Consider the following 5,701-nt stretch of genomic DNA (forward strand, 5'->3'; position numbering starts at 1 on the left):
GTAAACATATTATGGATGTATATATGAAAAGGACAAACAATGCAAGGGCAGCAAAATTTTGAACTTCATTTAATCTTACTTGTAATGATAAGATGATATCATGGTCTCATGCACATTATTAATCTTTTCCGAATTTGTTGAGCAAGATTCCCAATTTCTTGAAGTACTGGAAACCAAAAGGGTCTCATAAGAAAGCACAATCCATTTCTATGGTAAAACGTCCCCATCTTCCCATTGTCATCACTTTATGTCCTCTCCAACTCGAACATAATTTAATTGTTTTTAAGGATTTTGCATCATATGAACGAACACTGACAATCACTGAAATTCAAGAAATTCAGATATTCAGACAAACTACGTACAATGTCCAAGAAATTAAAGAAAATCAAATTACTAAACAATTTATTAATCACATATGAAGATAAACAAGTTAATCAGTCAAGGTATCAGTGCCTGGAAATGTTTCAGGGAATTAAATTTGTAGCAACTATGGGACTTCTCACGCTGTATTTTCCACTGGAATCAATCCAGGTCAAGGAACCATGAATCAGCCCATCTCTCATAAGTCCTGGACCTTCAATTCGCAGTTTGTAGCTTTTCTTCTCGTATTTCTTGCTGAACTCCAACCTGCCGGGCGAAACACTAACTTTCAGTCCATCCAATGCTGTCAACTTCGCGATGTAAATTGAATTTTCATCTCCGATGTTAGTGACAGTTCTCTGAAATTCTTTCACTGTCGTGCTGGTGGAATTGGTGTCGTTTGTGTTGAAGTAAGCGATGAAGGAGGGGTAGTTCAGGTCGAGTGATGGATTCTTGCAGTCGTAAGAAGTTGACCTGGTGATTGTCTGTATCTGTTTTGCAGTGAAGTTCAATGCACATAGGAGATTGATGTAATCTTCTGAACTTGCATCATAGATAAGTCCGGGGTCTAATGCCTTGTTTGGATCAATATGGCCGGCTCCCATGGCTAGAGGAGTGGCTGGTTTGTTATTTGATCCGCTATCTTTAATGGGACTCTTCGTGTTGTCCAACACATTGGCGGTGGTCATCATGGCTGATCGGATGGCTGCTGGACTCCAATCAGGGTGTGCCCCTTTCAGGAGGGCAGCCACGCCAGCAGCGTGTGGGCACGACATTGATGTTCCTGATACAAGGTTGAAGTTGTTGTAAAGTTGTCCTGAACTGATATCCGTTACAGGAGAGTTTGAAGGCCAAGAAGCAAGAATTAGGTCCCCAGGAGCCGTAATGTCGGGCTTTAGGACGAACGGACAGCTCTGTGATGGTCCTCTTGAGCTGTAGCTTGCCAATTTTGGGGCTGGCTTTGTGGCAAGGCCTGTTTCTTGGAACTTAAAGCTGGCTTTAGGCTTGGAGTCGCTTTTGATGTAGTCTTGAATTTTCTGGCCTTCCTCGAGTGTGAAAAATATGGCTGGAAATGTAGTTTGGATGTAGAACGTTAAGTCTGTGTTGTTTGATATGAAGACACCACCAAGAACGTTGGCATTGCGAACATAATAAAGTTGTTCACTCAATGTGTCATTCGAGTCCAGGCAGACGACGATTTTGTGTCCCACTTTCTTCAGTGAGTCCTCATTTTCGCAGGCGCCAACATAAACTATTGGGAATTCGGATGAAGAGGAGTTTCCAGGGTAGAGGGACAAGCCTGTGGCTGAAGCTCCATTGCCCAGAGATAAAGTCCCTTGAAATTCCCTGTCAATTGTACCAGCAGCAACATTAAGAACCCAAGGCGTCCCGTTGTGCAACGTCTCAAGGAATGGCCCCTCGTTCCCCGACGAAGTGGAGACAAAAATGCCCTTCTCCATGGCTGCAAATGCTGCTACAGCAATAGGATCAGCATACAAAGCAAGGCCATCAATGCCTAATGATAAGGATAAGACATCAACGCCGTCTAGGATTGCCTGATCTATAGCAGCAAGAACATCAGACAGATAAGCCCCTTCGTCCCACAACGCCTTATACATTGCGACACGAGCATTTGGAGCCATTCCTCTAGCAGTCCCTGAGGCGTAGCCAAAAAATGATGCACCCTCAACATAGCTCCCGGCAGCAGTGGAGGACGTGTGAGTTCCGTGTCCATCTGTGTCACGGGCAGAGTTCATGGAAATAGTCAAGTTAGGATTCTTGGCAAGTAGCCCTTTGTTGAAATAACGTGCTCCGATGAGCTTCTTGTTGCACAAAGAGGTGTTGAATTGGGTGCCACTCTCACACTCCCCTCTCCATCGTGCTGGAATTTCGGTCATTCCATCATCGTTGAAGCTTCTGCTCTCGGGCCAAACTCCCGTGTCCACCACACCAACGATAACGTCCTTACCGTAATCAGAAGCTGGCCATGCCCCATTGTCAGAATTTAGGCCGAGGAATCGGTACGACTGAGTCGTGTCGACTTTAACCGTCGTGTCTCTAATTGAAGAGACATACCCCGCCGAATTCTTGATGGCGTCGAGTTCACTAGATGAAAGAACTGCACTAAAACCATTGATGGCAGTGGTGTAGGCATAGACAAGATTAGAAGTAGTGGTGGCCTTGTTGCTGTTAGAAACGGAGGAAAGTGTGGTCGAGTACCAGGTGCGGTGGCTGGAGAAAGCTTTGGGCATGGCAGTTAAGTCCATGTGGACAATGTAAGTGTCAGAGTCTGTGGAAGTTGACATCAACTGTGGAACAGTGATGGCGAGAAAACACAAACACAGACACAAAATGTTGAGAATTGTCATGTTTTTGCAATGAAATGGGGAGTTAGAGCATACTCTAATAATAAGACATCGCTCTTATATATAGCACAGGGAAGGCATGGGAAACTTCAACTTGTCTTTCACTTTGTCCATTTGTAACACACATAATCACACACACAGACACACACTATGGACCCCCTAATTTTGTCCATTAAGTTGGAAACCTCCTACGAACTTCTTTCAATATTATGGCAGACTCTACTTTGTATAAATAGGGTCTAATTACAATGATTCTCGGAGAGTTACTATAATTATCTATTACACTCGTGTCGAAATTCTCAAAATATCGTTTCTTTCAAGCTTAAAATATTGAAATATCACTCGTTCGCTTTTAACAATACATAGAAATTCAACAGACCTCCATAATGTATCGCTCTTTTCCAGCTTTTTTAGCAAGTTTCAGTCGCTTTTATTCTCAAAGCGCCAAAATTTTACATTACGTACACAATAAAATTATCAAAATAAATTCACAGAGGGCCGAAATTGCAATTTTTTCCTATTTTATACTTAATAAAATACTAGGATTAGGTAGGCTAGTTTACGTGCAATTATTTTACTAAAAAGAGTTATGAATAATGAATATAAATGAAACAAGTTGTACGTACAAGGGATAAAATTGGGTTGCAAGGCATAGGTGGTGTGATGAGCTATGGGATTCCCCACCACCAATCATGGAGTTTAATAATGGTGGAAGAGATCAGGGAATCTAAAAGCAGAATAGAGGATGGAAATATGATATGTAGCAATGGCCACATAAAAACTCCAAAACTTGCACAAAATTTAAATATCTTGTGGTCCACAACACTATTATAACTTCTTTTCCACGTATTATGGTGATTGAATTTTCGATTTTAAATTGTATTGTATTTTTTATTTTATTTAATATTTATTTGTTATGTATGTCAATTTTTTTTTAAATAAAATATATGATGGCAGAAGGGGTGAGTACGTATTAAATTAAGTAAAATATATAATATAATTTGGAATAAAAAATTTTGTCCGACTTTAGTGGTGTTAATTATCATCTCGTTCTGTAAAATACAGTAATGGGCTTAAAATTTTCTTAAATATAATAAATATTTTTTTGTATTTAAAAGTATATTATAAATAAAACTAAAATATATAAACCAACAAATCGTATTTAAAAGAAAAATTAAAGCAGCTTAAATTATTATTGACACAACAAAAGAGTTGGTGTAATGATTTTAAAATGGCCTAGAGTCAATTTTGTACGAAAAAATAATTGCAATTAATTTTTAAAATTATCTAATAAAAAATATAATTGTCATATTTAGAAATTATTACAGCTATGTCATCAACCGTCGTTTGTAACTGCAAAAGACCTTTCTTTTTTATAATAATATAAATATATATTTTAATATTGTAAAATTATTTTCAACAATTTAGTTATATAATATCGATGATTGGAGGATGCTAGAAATATAACACACTAATCATTTTTTAATTTTAAATAATTTAAGTTTGTAATATGATGTATATCGAATATTTTATTTATTAAAGAAAAAAAAGAACAGAAGATATTCTATACGATCAAGGGCTGATGTCTAGCTACCTGTGAATGAAAGAATCATAGAAGTTAGAGCTGTGCCTCTTTCTGGGAAACTTTCCATCTCATCTCATCGGACTAGGTTACGGGTTTGTTTGGTCATCTAAAATTAATAAATAAATAAACACAAAATATCTCAAACCCAATTTACTAATTTCGAATGCGGTTTATGCTGTTTAACTAAATATATATATAATTATTAAAATATGATCTTTTTTTACTAATTCAGAACCAACTCAATCCATTCTTAACCTGTCAATTGTCGGCGATTTGGGTGGGCTAATAAGTTGTAATGATCCGACGATTTTTTCGAACATCCCTACATTATACGTGTAACCTCACCTATCATAATTATACATTCATCTCATGTCAATTACATACTAACAAAAAAAAAAATATCTCATTTTAACTAAATTCATTTCATTTTATTTTTTAGGGTAAATTACAATGACAGCGATTGAGGTTTAGCATAATTACAAATATCCCCTTGTTATTTGAAAAAACACAAATACGGGGCTTAATGTTTGATGAAATCATGTAAATTCTTGGATGGATGTATGAGATTATCAACTTTGTGCTTACTGTATTTTTTTAGTTTTTTAAAAAAAATTTAAAACTTATAAAAAAATCGAAGGGGATGGATGAAAATTTTTAAATAAATTATCCACTTAGTCTGTAAAAAATATATTTTTTTAAAAAAATAAATAAAATTATAATTTTTAATCCACAAGGGCAGTTTGATCAGTTCATCGTAAAAATGAATGGAAATATAATGGTTTGGGCTAATTGTTAGATGGTCGTTAAAGTAAAAAGTGAACCAACACTGGGATCTGATCATAGCCGCAGTGAAGTGTTAGGATGCAAAGGCGATGGTTTTTAGATTCGGCAAACATGAGATGTGTCCTATACTTGAAGAAGTACATCGAATTTTGGAGATATCCCGTAATGTCCTTTTTCTACCTAGCGAAGGACGACCTCGAGAGAGCAGACGACCAGTAGAAGTAGGTGCTCCATATCCTTCCTACTGCGTAGGTATAAGGTAATTCACAGTGCTAGCAGATCAGGTATTCGGTCCACTAGCGGCGTGGTTCCGACAATTGGGCAGGCGGCCCATGATGTGCTTTTAAGTTGGTTTGAGTGTAGTCTACCGCAGAGGCGGGTTCGCGTGTTTGCCGAGGGCGGCAACACCTCGAGTGGGGTAGAGAGTGCGAAGCGTGCGCACAGACTCCACACTTCAGTCGTTCCAGATCAATTCGAGTGTATATGAGGCACTGTCTTGAGGAACATCAGACATTCCTTTCGTTCCAGATCAATTCGAGTGTATTGGAGGCACTGTCTTGAGGAGCATTGGAGATTTCAGAGGCGCACTTGACGGGACTTGAAGCAC

At 38.0% G+C, this 5,701-nt stretch overlaps 1 pseudogene; it reads right to left on the reverse strand.

Annotated features, from left to right (window-relative positions):
* Positions 1 to 366: 366 nt before the first annotated feature.
* LOC105155478 (subtilisin-like protease SBT3 pseudogene) lies at positions 367 to 2,731 on the reverse strand (annotated as a pseudogene).
* Between the last annotated feature and the right edge of the window lie 2,970 nt (positions 2,732 to 5,701).

This window comes from Sesamum indicum, linkage group LG2, assembly GCF_026168435.1.
Source record: "Sesamum indicum cultivar Baizhima isolate 11 linkage group LG2, ASM2616843v1, whole genome shotgun sequence".
Taxonomy (NCBI): Eukaryota; Viridiplantae; Streptophyta; class Magnoliopsida; order Lamiales; family Pedaliaceae; genus Sesamum; species Sesamum indicum.